This window comes from Fringilla coelebs (assembly GCF_963513975.1).
Source record: "Fringilla coelebs genome assembly, chromosome: 3".
Lineage (NCBI taxonomy): Eukaryota > Metazoa > Chordata > Aves > Passeriformes > Fringillidae > Fringilla > Fringilla coelebs.
This window is the reverse complement of record NC_140030.1, coordinates 101,691,528-101,709,507: the sequence shown is the minus strand read 5'-3', so window position 1 is coordinate 101,709,507 and position 17,980 is coordinate 101,691,528. Positions and strand designations below refer to the sequence as shown.

The following is a 17,980-nucleotide window of genomic DNA, read 5'->3' as shown; positions in this document are numbered from 1 at the left end:
ACATTTGCTAGAGTATTTCAATTTTTCTCAGCTGACATCTTCACAGGGATTAAATTTTTTAAGTGGATAGCCCTCAATAAAAGCTAATACATTCCAAAGAGAATTTGGATGAGTTTCTGCTCAAGCAGACATTCAGAGAAAAAGCAGCTCAAGTGAAATACTATAACATGGAATATTTTTTCTGTCTGCCTGTCTTGTAGCTCATGCCTGGCTGACATGGATGAGCTGTGTGGCTTTCTGTCCTGTTTACTGAACGTTCGTACATCACTTAACACTGTGAGGAGGAAATGTCTAATTACTTTGGGACTGTAGGACAAATGGACAATAAAAACTTCATCTTTGGTTATCACTTGAAAGCGACACTCAAACCTTCTGGGCTGAAAGCACAGGATTCCACACAGGACACATCCACAAAGACCATTAGAGCCAGCACAGGCTGCAGAGGTTTTTACTGAGATGAAAGTAGCACAGAAAAAAACTTTTTTAAGGTACTCTACCCAGTTAAAATTCAAATCCTAGAACAGCCCAGAGTGGGAGAGACCTCAGAAGATCATCTGGTCCAACTTTCCATGGAAACAGGAGCCTAGAGGAGATTATCTAACCCCCTGTCCAGTCTGACCTTGAAAACCCCCAGAGGTGGGGAAGTTCTTCTAGCCAATGATTGTTACCATAGCAAAATCCTTTTGCTGGCATCTTTATCAAACTTCTCCCAGTGCAACTTGTTCCTGTTGCCCTTTTTTTGTGGCTCCTTCTGAAAAGGGTGTGTTCTCTTTGTAGCTGGTCTGTGGAATACTGCAGTGAGGTTTCCCCTGGACATTCCCCTCTCCTGGGTGAAAAGACCCAACTCCTTCAGCCTTCACTCACAAGGTAGGTCCTCCAGCCCTCTCATCATCAGTATTATGCTCTTTGTAAAGACATCAGGTCTACATTTCTGCACGTGGGTGTGCATTTCTAATTTCAGGGGAGGTCAGAGAAGTTCTTGTCCCTGAGAAGAGCACCATTAAAACCATATTAAAGCATTGAAAACTCGATTCTGTTCTTTCTTTGACTTTGTTCACTACTCAGCAAAATGCCTTCTTGTTAATTATCGACTTCATCATCAAGGGACAGTTTAATCACAAGACTGTCTGCAGTTCAGGCTATCACAGCAGTACTAGCAGGGAATTTTGCACTGCACATAATTGGCCAGGTAATTAGAATACAAAATCCTTAATTGCTCAGTTACCAAACGTAAACGGTGCAGCATGCAGTGCCTGGCTGGCGGAGGGCTTGGGGGAACCAAGGCAGCTGTCAAGTGCCAGCTTTTCCTCCTTCACAGCAGAGCACAGCAAACAGCACGGGGGGCTTACTGAGCCCCTGCTCTCCTGGGGGTGTGGGAAGTTCTTTTATTCTGAGTTATAAAAAGAAAAATCAAAGACACTCTATTTCAGGACATCCAAATCTACTAGAAAATAAAACCATAAACTCAAGACTTTTGAAAGGCAGAGGAAATCCAGCATCCTGTCAACACTGGGCAGTCAGAGCCCTTATACTGGTATGAAACAGCAGCACTCCCCAGACTGACAGCTCTCTGGTGTGGCTGCTGTTGCAGGCTGGTAGCTCCGTACAGGATCTGTATGGTCTGAGCTGCAGAGATTTTCAGCACATCATACTATAAATGGATGGGTGCACCATCAGCCTGCCCTAATTCCTGTGTTATGGACAATTCAGAAGTTACCACTGTTGGTACATTACAGCAAGGGGTACACACAACAATAACACCAGCTCTTCCATTTGTTGATGGACAATGTGAAATGCTACATCAAAACTACCTAGATTACCAGCCTCCTTCACTGGAAGGCTAATTCACAGCTCTGATATTTCATTAACTTTGTCTCATTTCCATGCTAAAAGCATTTGTGGCCTGTATTTATTTGTTCACTTGTTCCTTGGTCAGCACTTCCTTCTCCTTCAGCTAGACTTCCAACACTTGCCTTTGTTTCTTCAAATATATTTATAAACATCAGCATCTACTTCTCTTGTCAGACTGAAAAGGGCTATTTTGTAATCTCACTTCTGCTGTGGCAAGACCCATTCTAGGAGCTCTTTTCAACACCTACTCCCCTTTTAGATTTCCTTTTTCTCAAACAGAGCAAGGCAGACTAGTATGCAGCACTCTGCATTGGCTGTGTTGCTGTTTTATGCAATGGCAACAGAATATTCTTCTTACAGAAAAATCTTCACCAGCCTCATATGTGACTGCTGTGGCAATTAACAGACACTCACAACTCTCTCTTACAGCTTCCACCCACAGCCAATAATCCCTGCTTGGAACACAAATTCTTACTCTGCTCCACGTACAACATTTTTCATTTTCTGCTGCAGTTATTGCCTCCAGGATTCCAGCCCTAAAGGCATCACATTCTTCCTTACTTTATTCCACTATTATATTAGCAATGCCTTTCAAACCCATGTGGTCACATTTATTCCACTGCTTCTGTGTTTCTTCCACTGTCTAGAGGCAATGACTCATAAATTCTTGTATTGGTTGGTCCAACAATCCTATGCCTTTCTCACTGCTCCTCCTTCAGGAGTTTCTCTCTTCAGCTTGTGAGAAATGCACAGTTGCCCACACAGACTTGCCAAAGGCAACCACAATTAGTTTGTATCCAAACAAGATATCTCCAGCCACAGAATAGAACTGATAAAAATTACTTGGTTTTTAAGAGAAGGAAGTTAATTCAGGGCATTTGCTACTTGTCGATGTACCTAAATTAAACTTTCCTTAAAGGAATAAAAATATCAGTGTGAAATTCTTTAGCAGACAAGCCCTTCAAGAAAGCTGCTTTCTGGGTGAGAACAAAGGGAAGTTTTGCAAGAAGCAGCCAATTCAATTGCTTGTTGCCTTAGTGCCCTGGTTATGTTAAACTTGCACAATATGATCCTCGTTGGAAGGAGTAATCATGAGCCAGACAATCATTAGGCAAACTCAATAATGTTTGTATTATTCAGATATAATCAGAACCTACTTGTTCTTATCATTGTAAGGTGTTTGAAAAGCACAGTGTTTATAGCAGGGGACTTAGCATTCCCTTCTTCTATTGCAAGGCACAAAAGACAAAAACCTGCACTCTATTTCTTTGTAGATTTCATTCAACACAACACACTTTGCTGCAATCAAGGAAACCCAGCAGTAAATGCATCTTTATATCATTATTTAACTAAGTGCAGTTCAAGAATATTCTCATTAAACTGCAAAAGTTATGAAAACTCCCCCTCTGAATTTTAATATTACTAATCCCCTTAGCTACGGTATTTGTACTTAATGAAAAAAAGGAGACTACAGATTTAAAAAAATTCCATTTTTACTGTAATCTAATAGACACTGGATATCCTAGTTGATAATCTCAACCTCACAAAACTCAATATTTCTTCCAATTCTTTTTCTACTTTCAGAAATCAACCACATGCTACTCCCAGTCCAAATACCTGTCCATTCTTCCCTCAAGACAAATGACTAATACATTCTTCCTAGATTTGAAGTATTTGGCCTGTGATGTGAAAAATTGTACCTGTTTCACTGGGTATTTTGTACTTTGCAAAGTTACCATCTCTTCTTTTTTTTGCTATAGCTAAGTCATACCAGCTGGATAAACTAACATAATTTATCATTAATCCTCAGCCCTCCAGTCTTTACTGACTCTGGCATGTTCTATTAAACTTTGTGTCTCATTGCAATATGATTTCAATTCAGTGACTAAACATATTTATTTTGAATTAAGATTCCCAACTAGCCAAGGCAAATGCTAGTAAACCCATGGCCTGTATCATGATCTTGAGTCAAGAAAACAGGAAATAAGAAATAGAAGTTTAATCCAGAAATGAGGTAGGATTTAACTCTTTTCTGAAATCATTGCAGCAAGACCACTCTTAATGCATTTAGCAACAATTAATTCTCAAAGCCAAAACAGCTGCACATTGCTGATGCTCTCCAGATGCAAGGTAAGGAATTAAATCATGGGATAATTCAATTGGAAAATTGCTTGTAATTATGGGGAATGCAGCGTCTGCTTGACTCCTCGTGGTGATTGGTAGTTGCTTTAAGAATAGTGAGGTAGTCTGTGCAATGCATGGGGAATACAAATAAGTAGCTGTGTTATGAGAAATCTCATTTAGTTTCACAAAGATATGGTTTTAACATGATTAAAACTGTATTTGCTGACATTAATGATAATCCATTTTCGCTGTCCCATTACTGCCAGCGGCCCACAGTGGCGCACAGCACAGCAATGGTCACTGACAGCACCTTCCCTCTGAAGGCACTCTGAGGGCTTTGCAAACCTGCAGAACATGGTCCTGCTCTAAACAAGGACCCCAACTGGCTGCTGTGTCTCACCTCATTTAAAATATGTGCATGCAAACAGCCTTGTTCCAACAGGTCGTTTAAATCTCTGATGCCACAAGGCTGACAGCTGCTGGAAATGAAGAATGGTGCTCCTTCCCTTCAAATGTTAAAACTCTCTGCAGTAACAGAGGAGAAGGCTGCCATAAGGTCTAATCAGAGACCCTCTAGTACTGACAGCATGGAATACCCAAAAGAAACTGGTCTTTTGGACTGACAGCTACCAGTGCAGAACAAGAGCCATCTTGTCATCTCTAAACTGAGCACATGTATTCTGGAAATAACAGGATGATGCAGGGCTTTGCCATCTTTCATAGAATAATTTTACCAGAACTGATGCTAATTAGCATTACAACACAGGGTGACAGGGTCTGCTCACTATTTTAAAGTTGGCAAACTGAGAGACCAAATGGCTCCTGTGTGTGATCACATTCCTAGAGAGGCAGGGACTGAATGGGAAAAACACCTACAAATACTAATTTTCTGTTTCATGGTTTAACCATTAAAACACACAGCTCTCAGTGTGTAAAACTCCAGTAATGGTAGCAGTGGTTACTATGACATTACATTATCTCTTCTTTAGCTACTGAAATGTTTGCCTGAATTTTTTTCTTTCCTTTTTACTTTAAAAAGCTTTAACAGAAAAACCATTAAGGAACAAGAGATCAATTATTTACAAGTTGCTTCAAAAATCAATCATCCAGTATCAAAGCTAAAGTTGTTATTTTTAGCAGTATTAACTACACAATAATTAAAATTTATTACGAAGTCACAACCCCTCATTAAGTTGCTGTCAATTGAGGGAAAAATTCCTCAAAAGCAATTCATTTTCTTTAAAGTGATTGTAAAAAGATTCCCATCAATTAAAGAGACATCTGGTAATATGGAAAAGGTGATAAATTATCTCCTTTTCTCAGTGCTAGTACTTTGTAGACCAAAGGTAGTGCAGAAGAGAAATTCTAATGGTTTTATCTTGCCCTGAAAAGGAGAACAAACAGCCTTGAGTGGGGCCACCTAGACCCAATCCTGCAGAGACAAGCCTTGTATTTCAATCTAATCAAGATTTTCAGCAAATTCTGTAAGTATTTGGGCAATCATAATAAATAGAAAAGTTCTTTTGCATGTTTCATTGCAGCAAAAACGACCAGAAAATAAAAAAAAAACAAGGCAAAAGAGCTGCTGCTATGCAGCAAGGCTTCCAGTGACACAATGTACATTTACATCACCTTGTGGCAGTGTCAGGCTTTGAAAACAATCCCAGGCTTTAGCCCAACAATAAGAAACTGGGAACATCCTCAGCAATTTCACAGACAGACTCATTAAAAATGTGGGCTAGCAAAATGCCACCTGCTTTACCCCTTCATCCAGCAATCCCAATGATACTTTCTTAGGACAATACCTGAAAACAATCAGAGGAGGGCAACAGAGCAGGAAGGTGCCTTTTAGAAAACAGTTTTTAAGAAAAATCAGTAAAAAAATCCCCCAGAAAAATACAACCCCCACATACATAAACAAGGAGCTTTGATTACATTTGGGATTGAAGGAGGTTAATCTGCAGTTCACTCAAGTTTCTGGAGTTTGTATCACCAACAGTTTTAACAAGGAATTGTTCAGTAACTCAGTTTCATTTTTTAAAAGTTTAGCTTGCTGGTAAAGGTAGTGTACTAAGTAACCAACAAATCTGTTAGTTTTTGGAAGTTTAGGTCATTCCTGATGCAATGCTCATTAAACCAGCTTCCCACTCAGGGTCAGTTTTGGTGCCCATCCCTCTGGAAGAGATAATGGATATAACATTGACTGAGGCACAGGACAATCAATTTGTTGCTGTAGTGAAGTACATTTCACCTGCCCACCCACAAAGCACTCTGAAATGTACAATTTCATTCAGATAAAATAAAAAAAAAACACAACACACATAGTAGAGAGTGGTTAAAAGCATTGTCTCTAATGTGCCTCTTTTCCATAGAGAAAATTCCTGTCTCTTAATTCAGGGATATCCCAGCCAAACTCCTCCATGCAAAAGAGCGCTCCCCTCCAAGGTAAGCAGTGCCTCACACCCATGTGAGGTCCCTCAGCTGTTTGGAGCTCAGTTATTCCAATTACACTTTGTCACTCACTCTGTAATGACAGTGCAGCTCAACAATCACTCAAGCACTGACCCTGCTCCAGCATTTTCTTACAGCTGCCCTTACCTGTCCAGACAAACACCATCCCCTGTAAATCAGTGGAAAGAAATGGAAGCACTGCTGTATTACACAGCCACCTAAGCACATCAGCAAATGCACAAAACCAGTATTATTGGAAGCATATTAACTCACTGCAATGAAAACCTGAACACCAATTCCCAGCATTCCACCTGCAGTGAAACTCCCCTCAGTCATGGCAAAGCCCACTGCACAACAGAACAGGAGGTCTTGTCTTAATAAAAGAAAATGTTCAGTTTCTAAATAGTCAGCATTTTACCTTCTAGTTATTGAGTACTTTTTAATTTTAAGGCAATTGGGAATAATACTGCTGAATCCAAGCTGACCAAATATTCCCTAAGTTTCCATATTCAGTTCTGCCTGACATATAACAAAAATCACTTCTTGGACAGCAAACACCCGCCATCAACCACCTGTTTTGCAAGGTGACCACAGAGAGAACTGCCTGCAACAAGTCAAGCACCAACCCTGAAAATGCCTGGAGTACATTTTAAACATCCCTTGCTTCAAAGCCATTACAATTATCGCTGGATTTTTTTCAGTGTAACTGGGACCCAGGTTTTCTGTTCTCTAGTCAGGTGATCAAATCCTTCAAAGATAAAAACTCCTTCTACACCTATTCACCTTTCTCCATTGATGGATAAAACAACTAGCTACATATGCTACACTGGTAGTCATACTTAAATAAATGTCCTTAAAGAAACTTGCTGTGAAAAACATTAATTGTTGCTGTTCACAGCTGTTGCCACCAATCACAAATGACCTGGCATCTTTACTAAGAAGTTGATTGTAGAACCTATGCTTGCTTAACAGATAGCTCTTTGCCTTGGTTAGTCATTGAGAAGGTCATTACTTTGGGAGTTAGCCACAATTTCTGAATTAAGTTATACAACATTTTGTAATACCCTCTCATATTCTTGCTTTTTACCCTTAATTAATAATAAAACAAAAATTAACTACCCAAGCTATTAGGTCCTCAGAAACCTTGATTTTCTAATAACATGGTAATACTGAATACATTGCCCTTAGACAGCTGGATAACTAAACCAATGACTACAAATTAAAACAGCTTTCCCTACTGTGCAACTGGGCACTGAGGCCACTAGAACAATCTTTTCTTTTCCTCCAGTCTCAGAAAGTTCAGTTTGTAACATTCCAAGCTGCGTGTCACAGCAAACTTTCACCTCTAATGAAGTGACCTTGTTGACAGGTAGATGAACTTACTGGCAGAGCCCGCCCTATCAATACCTGATAGTCTGAAAAGCTGCAATGTTTTAGAGCAGTTATGTACAAAACAACCTCTGTCTCCTCCTCAAATACTTTCACACCTTCAGGAAAAACACAGAGAGTGGAATTAAACCTGCATCCCAACGTTGTTTTAACAAGGGCTTTGTTTCTCCCATGCTCTGATTAAACACCTTGAAAACAGAACATCCTTGAACCTTCTGCTCAAAATCAATACTGGAGCTCTGCAGCTTGGGCTCTTCTCTGATAAACAAACCTACTGCGACAGGTGAAGAGGAGTTGTGATCTAACCTTTATTATGCTGTTTAAGTGCCTTGCAAAGTTCTAAATTACTGCCAGGGATGCCTATCTATTGTACAGAGCAAAATGCTTCCCTTCAGTGCCTGACCTTTCCACTTCCCCACTGGAAGCAAAGGAAAGCAACAACATGTCCTCCACTAAAAGCAGCACACAAGGTGAATTATTGTAGTTCAGTCCTTCATCAGCTTTATCCTTTTAACAAAGGCAATGCTAACACAAAAACAAATCTGCTGCTTCTGCTGTTTGAACATCTTTCCAAATGTGGAGAAATCTACTCATCACCTTTTTTACTCATGTTTACATGAGATAATTTAGAAAGACAGCCTCTCCCAGAAGAGTGGTTAGACCTGCTCACAGGTACAGAAAAAAGAAAAAAATGCAGAACAATGGCCAAAAGCCCACTATTTCACTTCTTCAATTCTTAAGGAAATGCAGCTTAGAAGTCCTCACTTCTCTCATCTCTGTTGAGACACTGAAGCATTCAGCTAACAAGGTTGGCTTTCATTTGACTTTACAACTGATAGGGACCATTAATGTGAATTATAAATGATTTTTTTCAAAACACAGTATATTCATTTTAACAAAAGACAGTGACTCGTATTTAACTTTTATAAATTCCTGTTTACTTGAGGAAGGTGAAAGATGAAGGCCAAGCATTTCCAAATTGCCTGCATTTGATAGATGAGAAAGCCTGAGCTGTTGAGACTAAAGGGACTCACAGGGACTTAGAGAAAGCAATTTCCTTACTATGAGTGGCACACACAATTTAATTTATTGCACAGAAAGGAAATGCTGCTCTACACAGGAGCAGGGTCTAGGACTGGAGGTCCCAAATCAACAAAGAGGTATTGTGGTATGTTCCCCAGCAGAGTTACAACATAACATGGAGGGCCGTGTTCTCCTGCTCCCCGCAGCTCACAGCCTGTCTGAAGAGTGGGAGAACAATTGGGGAAGCCCAGCCATCAGTTTTCTCCCCTCTCCTCCTCTCCCAGTATGGCTGTTCCCATCTTCATGCACTACACCATCTGTTTAATCACTGTGCTCTCAAAACAAGCAAGCAAAGAAAACAGATGAAACTTCAGGGATAGCTTCTAGCTCATAATTGAAAGGATGATTATTCATTAGAATCCAGGCAAGTTGCTTGGGGCTGCCAAAACAGGCATTGCAGGGCATTATGAAATTTATTTTTTAAAGATAGAAAACAGAATTCTCATTCAGTATTTTGGCTTTAACTCTGCAACCTACTTTGGTTATTTTGAGTGGGATAAAATAAGGATGCTGAGTTTAAGCTACTATATGAGTAAACAACTAAGCTCAGAGGTCCCACCCCCTTCAACATAAAGGTAAAAAATACCTACTTCAGTGAGCTTTAATATTAACAATTTCTGTAATATTTAACCTCTGAAAGCACACCTAGGGGAATATTTCTTGCAACACCTTTGAATTAGTACATGTAATTGTGAGAAAAATGACATATTACAAAAGCATTGGTATAAACACATCCTTTACAGAATTACATCTAAACAACTTGAAATTAATCAGAAAACTAAGGAGAGAAAAATTAAAAAAAAAAAAATCAATCCTCTCTTTACCCAAATTTACCAAAATGGTTAAACTCTACTTGGGTTTAGCTTCATCCACACAAAGATCCTGACTGAATCATATTTTCTCTACCACCACTCTAAATTAACAATTTCTTATCTCTGATTAATTAGCTGGACTTTGTTCTTGGCAAGAATCACAGCAGTAAAACCTCTTAGCTTTTAAAATTCTGTGGCTCTTTTAATATATTCACCCAAGCATAGGTGTGTAAGATAAGTACTGTAATACAACAGGCTGTCATTGAGGAGAAGAATAACAGCAAAAATGCTTCAGTCCTTGTCAATCTGATGATGTTTTTAACAGAATCTCACAGAAGAATTGTGTAGAAAATCCCATGTGGTAACATCTGTTCCTTACCAGTGGAGCAAGCCAACTTCATGAAGGAAACACTGGGGACCAACAGCCCCCAACAACTGTTAGTGGTGGTTAAGGGACAAGTTTGGCACAGCAGGGAACACAACTCACCACACTGGGCTTCAGCTTCTCTCTGACAACAGGGAGAAACCCTTCTCCCAACTCCTCAGAACCATACAAAGTGCCTTATTTAGCAGAGCATTCTCAGAGCCTCCTAGGTGGGGTGCTGGAGAAGCACAGGTTATTGTAGTATTTGGCAAGGGATGTAGTTAGAACAGGCTTGGTGAGGATAGCCAAAATGTAGCCAAGGGGCTGCCAGGCTCACAGGGTCTTGCTGATACTTCTTTACCATACATTGTATTTTTGTGTACAGAGCTATATGGGTGAGCTGTCATTGGCATGGTAAAAATAAACACACCAAATAGAAGCAGGTAGGCTAGAAAGAAATCAAAACTACCAAATACCCTACTAATCCATTGAAGATTTTTTTTTTTTGTGTGCAAACAAGAGTTTTCCATGCTTAAAAAGTTCAGTTAAGAAAAAAACAAACTCTCTGAACACAACATATGCATAGACATACACAAGCATTTCATGATAATGGACTTTGTCCCTACACTACAGAGGGAAAACAATTACATGTGTGTGTTAATCTGGTAGTCTTTTCCTGCAAAAAGGTCAAACATGGCCAAGAGCAGGACACACTTCCCTCCAGCTGTCCTTTTAATATGCCTCTCATCTTGCCAAGGAGAAGCTGTCATTAGGAGTGAGAAAGAGACCATTTTACAACCCATTTATTCTTCATTGTCTCTGCCTTTTCTGGATAAACTTGTTGGAGTACATTAGTCACAGGTATGCAGCAAGCCATCAGAGCATACTAACATCTGATGTACACTGAAATTAATTTTTCTTCTTCAGCTTGGGGAGGAGACTGATGGATGTTGCATGGAAGCCTTCACTGAATTCAGGAATGAACAAACAAGATTTCTAAAATAAACAAACCCATGTGCCTCTCCACGGTCTGTATAAATACACACCTATAAATAAACACACTGACCTACAGTGAGACAATAATTTGCCTCCTTAGAGCAGGCTCATTAAAAGGAAATAATTTTGCAATAACAAAGCACAAGTGTAGTCCTGTTGAGAAGAGCAAGCTGCAAAATGGAAGGAACACCTGGTCCATTTTCTGTACTGACAGAATGAGCTGGAATCTGATCCTTATAAAAAGGCTGTGTTTTTCCTTCTCCACAGCCCAGTGGACTCTGGAAGCAAGTTTGGTTTTCATTTAGTGTCTTAATGTTGCATAAATTCTTTTGGGTATATGTTGTAACATTTAATACATTCATGTTGCCAAATTCAGTCTCAAAATCTAAATCTCATCTAGAACAGCCAGAACTATTTGCTGTACATAATATTTTTAATTCTAAACCTCCTGTTTGTATACAAATAACTTGATAGTCATCCCTACAAATCCATAAATCCCTCATTTGCAGTAAGATTGATGAATAATTTTCAGTCTGTGTTACTTCCAAACCTCACTTAATTCTTTTACTGTTTCACTTGTGGTATGTAGCTCATTCTTCAACTCACACACAACAATTATTTCCACTGAGACACTGACTAAATCTTAAAGAAAATAACTAATAGAAAACTGAATCCCACTTGAACTAAATAAAGTACAAAAGTTCACAAATCTTCATGGGATACCTGCAGTTTATCTGAAGGCATAAAAATAATAAAACTAGGGTGGCATCATATCATATCTTTTTAAGGACTATTCAGCCATCAGGACTGAATCAGGATGATCCAAATTCTTCTCCAGCATTATAGAGAAAGATGCAATAAACATTCATGTCTGCAAATTTTTTTTGTCAAAATTTGTGACAGGTTCAAAACATTTTTCCTTCAAATATAAATTCTCCTGATAAAACAGTTCTAGGTTTGTTGTTTCTTTCTCCAGGCCTAAGGTGTCAAGATCTCAAACTCCATGTAATGATTTACTAAATAAGAAATACCTCTGATATCTTGTTCAAAACACACATTAGCTGGATCAATTCTACAAGATCAAGGCACATCCTCAAACCAGTATAAGAATTAATATAAAGGGGAAACTTTTCTCTGTCTAGTGTAGAGCCCAGCTACTCTCCTTACTCTTTACCCTGCCAAATACCTATCTTCTTCTAAGAGAATTTCCACACACACCCTTTTCTTTTTTGTGGAATTTTAAGTGATAGAAGTATTTTTTTCTAGTTTTTTTCTAGAAAAACTTATCACTTACTTATTTCTTGCAAGCCCACCCTGATTTATACTCTATTCTAATCTGAAACAAAGTATTATTTATTATCTTTTATTATCTGCCTCATTCTTCTTTGTCTAAGGAATCATAAATTAAAGTCAACAGCCATTTTATAATCCTGCAGTTCATTATCACCCATTTGCTAATATGCTCAGTGCCTTAGCCTTGCTCCATTTCTTCAGTAATAATTATAAAAATTAAAACCACATTAACACAATATGCAGATACTTCTTGTTTTAGAACTTACATAAGAGCTTTTCAACTAATCAGTGGCTGGTTAGGGCACTGTCCTCATTCATCTCCCACTTCCCTGCCATCCTTCATGAAAGTTTAATCTATATTTTCCATTAAGAAGTTGTCTCAACCAGAGTTCACATTTGCACAGGGAGGCTTATTACTTTTTTGATTTTTATTTGGAATGGTGGTCATATCTCCACAACTTATCTCTTCATCTGAAACTTTTATCAAGCAGCTGCATATTTTCCTGGTCCTGAAATCTTCAAATCACAGAAGCAGAAATTCACTTACTTGATCTAGAATTACAAAATTTAAAAGAGGAGCAGGCAACTTGCTTGCATAACCATAGCCAGGAGCAGTCAAGACTCTAATCCTTCCCATTTACAGCTGCAGTTTTGGTTGGAAACAGATCACTGAAATTTGATCAGACCTGGACTCAGTTTGCATGCAGTTGTTTTGGGTACACTGCTACTGGTCCTGCCTCCTTAAATACAAAGGATTAACTTTGTAGTAGAGGTTCTCTCTCTTCCTTGTAGAATTTGACTGAGAATGAAGCCCCAGCTGTGGTCTCAGATCAGGGACCACAATTACTGCCTGCCAACGTCCCTGGGCTACACAGCATTGCAGGAAGCTGAGCCAGTGCCTCTCTGGAGGAAGGAAAATACAGCACTGCAATAAGGTAACAGGAGAGGTGAATTCTGAACAGCCCCGCTTGCTGATGGCTCTTAAACCATCCCTGATGGATGTCAGTGCTGTGTCCTAGAGGCCTTCATAGTACAGAAAACTCTGGGTTTGACTCAAGAGTTGAGAGGCATGGAATTTATGGCTGGTTTGACCCATTTCAGATTTATCAGAGAGGCAAACGACTCCTGAGCATGACAAAAACACACCCACACAGCTAAAAGCGCAATTTCCTTGGTCTACAAACTCCTTCCTTCTAACCACAGACCGGGCTGTCTCACCTGCCTCCTCAGGAAATACTGCCACAGCTGCAAGATCTCCAGTTTCTCATGTTTCATTACGATTGACTGCAGTGCATTTGCTGGTATAATATATTATGAAGGGTCATGAATAATTAAAAATTAATCACACTTGTCAAAATAAATAAATGCAGTCAGTGATGCAGAATGCTTGAATTTTTTATAGCGTCTTTTTGCTTATTCATGAATTAAAAGAAGTCTTGTAATCCACAATGGATTGCCTACTCATTGCAGCTTGTGCAGGCCCCATTCAGATCCCAACAGTGGAGGTTTTCCTGTCAGCCTTTAGCACATCAGTGGAACTTTAACCTTACATCTCTGACCCTGCAGAAAGTTACATAACTGCAGCAGATCTCCAGGGACCTAGCTGGCAGATACACCAGTGATTCTCTCACTCACTGGTCCACTTATAAGATGGAGGGGGGAACAGAGGAGAGTGAAGTATTTTAGCACAGATTTAAAAAATCAAAACCTTGATAGCCTCCCCAATCTACATTTCTATAAGCAAGCAGTCCAGCAGTTATTCCTACCAAAAAGTCAATTTTTTTGCATGGTTTGATAGCATTCCCAAGGCTTGAACACAAGAGCAAATATAGTAAATGTTTAAATAGCAACTTTTCTCTGACACTCTAAATTGGTCTAAAACTGTTAAAGCCTTTCTATCTTTTTTCAAAGGGAACCTAAGCATGAGCTGGGAGGTGAGCCAGGAACTCACCAGCACACCAACCCTATCAGACCAAGGAGCCATTAACTTTCAACAGCTGGCTCTGAGAACAGACAGCTGGAAATAGAAAATGAAAAAGAATGTATGAACAGGGAGAGCAAACAGTTGTCCCTCACCACTCCTGGACTTTAGGGACTGGTCACATGAAGACTTTCTGGGCCAGAAAAAGTTCTATAAAGAATTTAGTAGCTCTTCCCTGCACATATCCTGTCAATCTGCACAGCCACAGAACGTTCTGGTAACAACAGTACCCTGGGAAGAATGATCCACAGTTTCACTGTGTGTTAAATACTGAGGGATCTCCTTTTGTTTCGCCTGACATCTAATAATTTTGCTTGATGCTGTTCAATACTGTATTAGAAGAAATATCAAATATTCCTTCTGTACTCATCCTTTCAGAGCTTTACCTTGGGAGTTCATAAACCTTTATACATATTTTATAAATTTCTGATTTCTACACAACCCTGCATGTATTCCTTTAGATGCTTCATGCAGGCAGGGTAGTCCTAGTCAATTTAAAGGTTCCTAGAAGACAACCATTATGTACTTTATCATCTTTGTTTCCATTCTTTAAAAACTTGCCCAGCTGTACTAAGAGATTTTTGATGCATGGAATCTAGAACAGAAGACTGAGTTCTAAATACAGCTGCCCCACACATTTATACTGTAGCATACCGCTCCTATTTTCCACTCCTTTCCCAGTGAACCCCCAAATCACATTTATTTTGTGACTGCTACTGAGGTGATGCTTTCACAGCTCTATTCTTACACTTAAATCAGGTTAAATGACAGTAACCAGCTCAGAATCTGTCTGCATATAGGCCAAGCTCTGATTGTGTCTCCCACCACCTCAATTCAAACAACCTGCACTAAATTTCACCTGCCACTATTAGCTGGTTAAGCATCCCTTTTCAATTCCTTGCAAACCAGGCCTTCAATCTTTTACCCTGAATAATTTAATATCAAACTCTGCCACCTCACCATCTATTACTATCCAGAAGATCAATGATTTGTGTGACACTACTGCTGAACATGCCAAGTGAGTGGATTGCTCAGCTGTGACTGCAACCAGATGCTGAGACACCAGAGATAGCTCTTCCTCTAGGAGGCTTAATCCATGCTGACTTCTGATTTCTTGACACTGAGCTGTATCATGCTGCTGGGACAGGAGCAAAAATACAGAAATTTGTCCAATGAGTCTCTTTGGGAGATCTACCAATGATTTTCTACTGAATGTTTTGCAGAAACTCATGTGAAGACTAATGAATCATACCAGAGGCATTTGTCTCTATCAATGCCTTGCCATGACTTGATAACTAAGTGACAAGGATGAGCTAAACCATCCCAAAATCTAGTTAAGCTATCTGTTTATCTCTGTGCATTACTGTCTGCAAAGGAGATGAAATGAGATTGAGATAATTGCAAGTACAATTTGCAGGAAACAGTGGGGGTTGGAACTACTGTGCTTAATTATTTCAGATTGAAACAGACCACACAACTATCTGTGCCAAACAGCTGTAATTAAAGTGATTTAAAATAGAGAGATGCTAGCTCCAAGTGTTGATTTTCAAATGAGTCTTTATACATGCAAGAGTTACAGTCATCGAGGAGTTGCAGACCTACAGCTCCACTGAAGAAAATTATCACTATGTCCAACATGGCTGGTAATTTTAAAAAACAAGCCCACACATACACAAGAAAATAAACCACACAAAATAATCTACACTAATGGCCCACAAATCTAAATCCACTCAATCGATTTGACACTGGTTACCTGCCCCTCAGAACAGAAGAAAGCAGCAGAATACAAGTTTCAGCCTAAACTGCCTATATTCCAGATGAGAGCCTCCAACCTTTGGGCTTAGAAATAGAATTTTAACACAATAGGCAATTGGAAATCATCAACCTATACCACCTTTTGCTTTGGGCTGCAGGGCCAGCCAACAGTCCCCCCTTCTCCTGCTTTGATAGATACACAAAATTGAGTTAGACAAAGGTGTAAGTTTACTGGAAAGGATCCAAAAGAATCCGACATTGACAACACATTGCACCATGGGGTCCTGGCCAGGCTCTTTACCTGGAACAATGCTTTTACTTCCTTGTGCTTTTTACCTGGGGTCCTGGCCAGGCTCTTTACCTGGAACAATGCTTTTACTTCCCCCCCCCCCCCCACTCCAGGAAAATGACAGCTATTCTTCTCAATTCAATAAAAAAGGTTTTAACTCCTAAACTTCAGGGGCAGCCAGCTTGTACTAGAATTTAAGAAAAAGAAGAACAAAACAAATTCTGATTTACCTCAAACTTTCCCTGAACTGTACCTTGGTAGGAAGCAATTCAGGCTGCATGCAGATGTTTATTGATGCGGAAATTAGAAGATATTTGCATGCAGCACAAATGTGGTCCATCTGCTTTACACACGACACAGATCACACCAAAATGACTTGGTCTGCTGATGAATCAATGGGCCTTAAAAGTTAATTTATAATGACTATCTAGGGAAAAGTACTATACTATTGGTATGGATGAGAAAACAGAATATGAATGAAAGCAGCACAGAAAATTTCCTCAATATTTGCCTGAACATAAGAACTGTCACAGGCAGCCAAACTGCAGCTCTGCAAAGTCAAATTCTGTCTCCAATGCTGGCTCCTAAGAAAAGAATTCTTTCAGTTGCAGCCTTTTGTGTAAGCAGCTTCTTGACTCTAAACAGACTATTGAATTAAACATCCAGTGATGAATGTATTCTGCAAGAATTCATCTGATCTTTCTTTAAACTTACACACACTTCTGGCCCCACAACATTAATTCATGTATTTTATTAGCACCGTTTATTCAGGCACTACATGAAAAATGTCTCAGCTTGCTTGTTCTAAACCCAGAGCCCACCAATTTCACAGCTGCTTTCCAATGCTCTTCAACCTGCTTTTTAAAGGCCTCTAACTTCTGCCGTCAGAGATTGAATAGGGAATCTTTGTTTAGTTTTCCTAATATGGAAATTGTTCCATATCCCTTGAAATTTTTGTTGTCATTCCTGACACCTCTTTGTTCTCCTGGATAAAGTTTGTAGCTTTAACTCCCTCATCTTCATTTTTGTAGACCCATTCTCATCAACACCACCTCCCAGAGAGAAATTCCAAATAGGTGTCACTAACAGCTGAAAGGATGTTAAGAATTCTTCTGCTTTCCCAGCACTAGAAGAGCACAAATATATCTAAAAATCTTTCCAGAATTTACAATCTTAATGAAACATGCTGCTGTTCACAGATATGATCATAAGCAGGAAAAGTAATTCCAACAAACCACATTTTTTCCAAGGAAAAAAAAAGGTCTGTTGCACTCCCATCTTTTAAGACCTCCTAGCTCTCTTTAGAGACGTGATCTTTTTTGTTATATTAAGGACAAAGCCCTTCTTTGTTTTCTTACCAAACAGAGAACCTAAGCCCTGGATGGAAGGATATTGCCTAAAATGGTCTGCAAACACACAAGTGGTAAACAGGACCTAGAGCAAAGATAAGGCCAGACTCTTCCAAACACTAAATGACCTTAAACATGGGCACCATAGCACAGTTTTCATCCAAATATCAGCATGGGCCAGCCCAATTCAGATTTCACACAAGACTGTATTTGATACTTTGCTTCTGAGACACATGATGGAGC

The 17,980-nt window shown here is 39.4% G+C and overlaps 1 protein-coding gene across 1 annotated transcript in view; it reads right to left on the bottom strand.

The window, feature by feature from the left end:
- Positions 1–17,980, bottom strand: part of ALK (ALK receptor tyrosine kinase) — a gene marked incomplete at both ends in the record, with an annotated part of 301,668 nt that overhangs the window by 190,159 nt on the left and 93,529 nt on the right. The gene's annotated exons all lie outside the window — the stretch shown is intronic.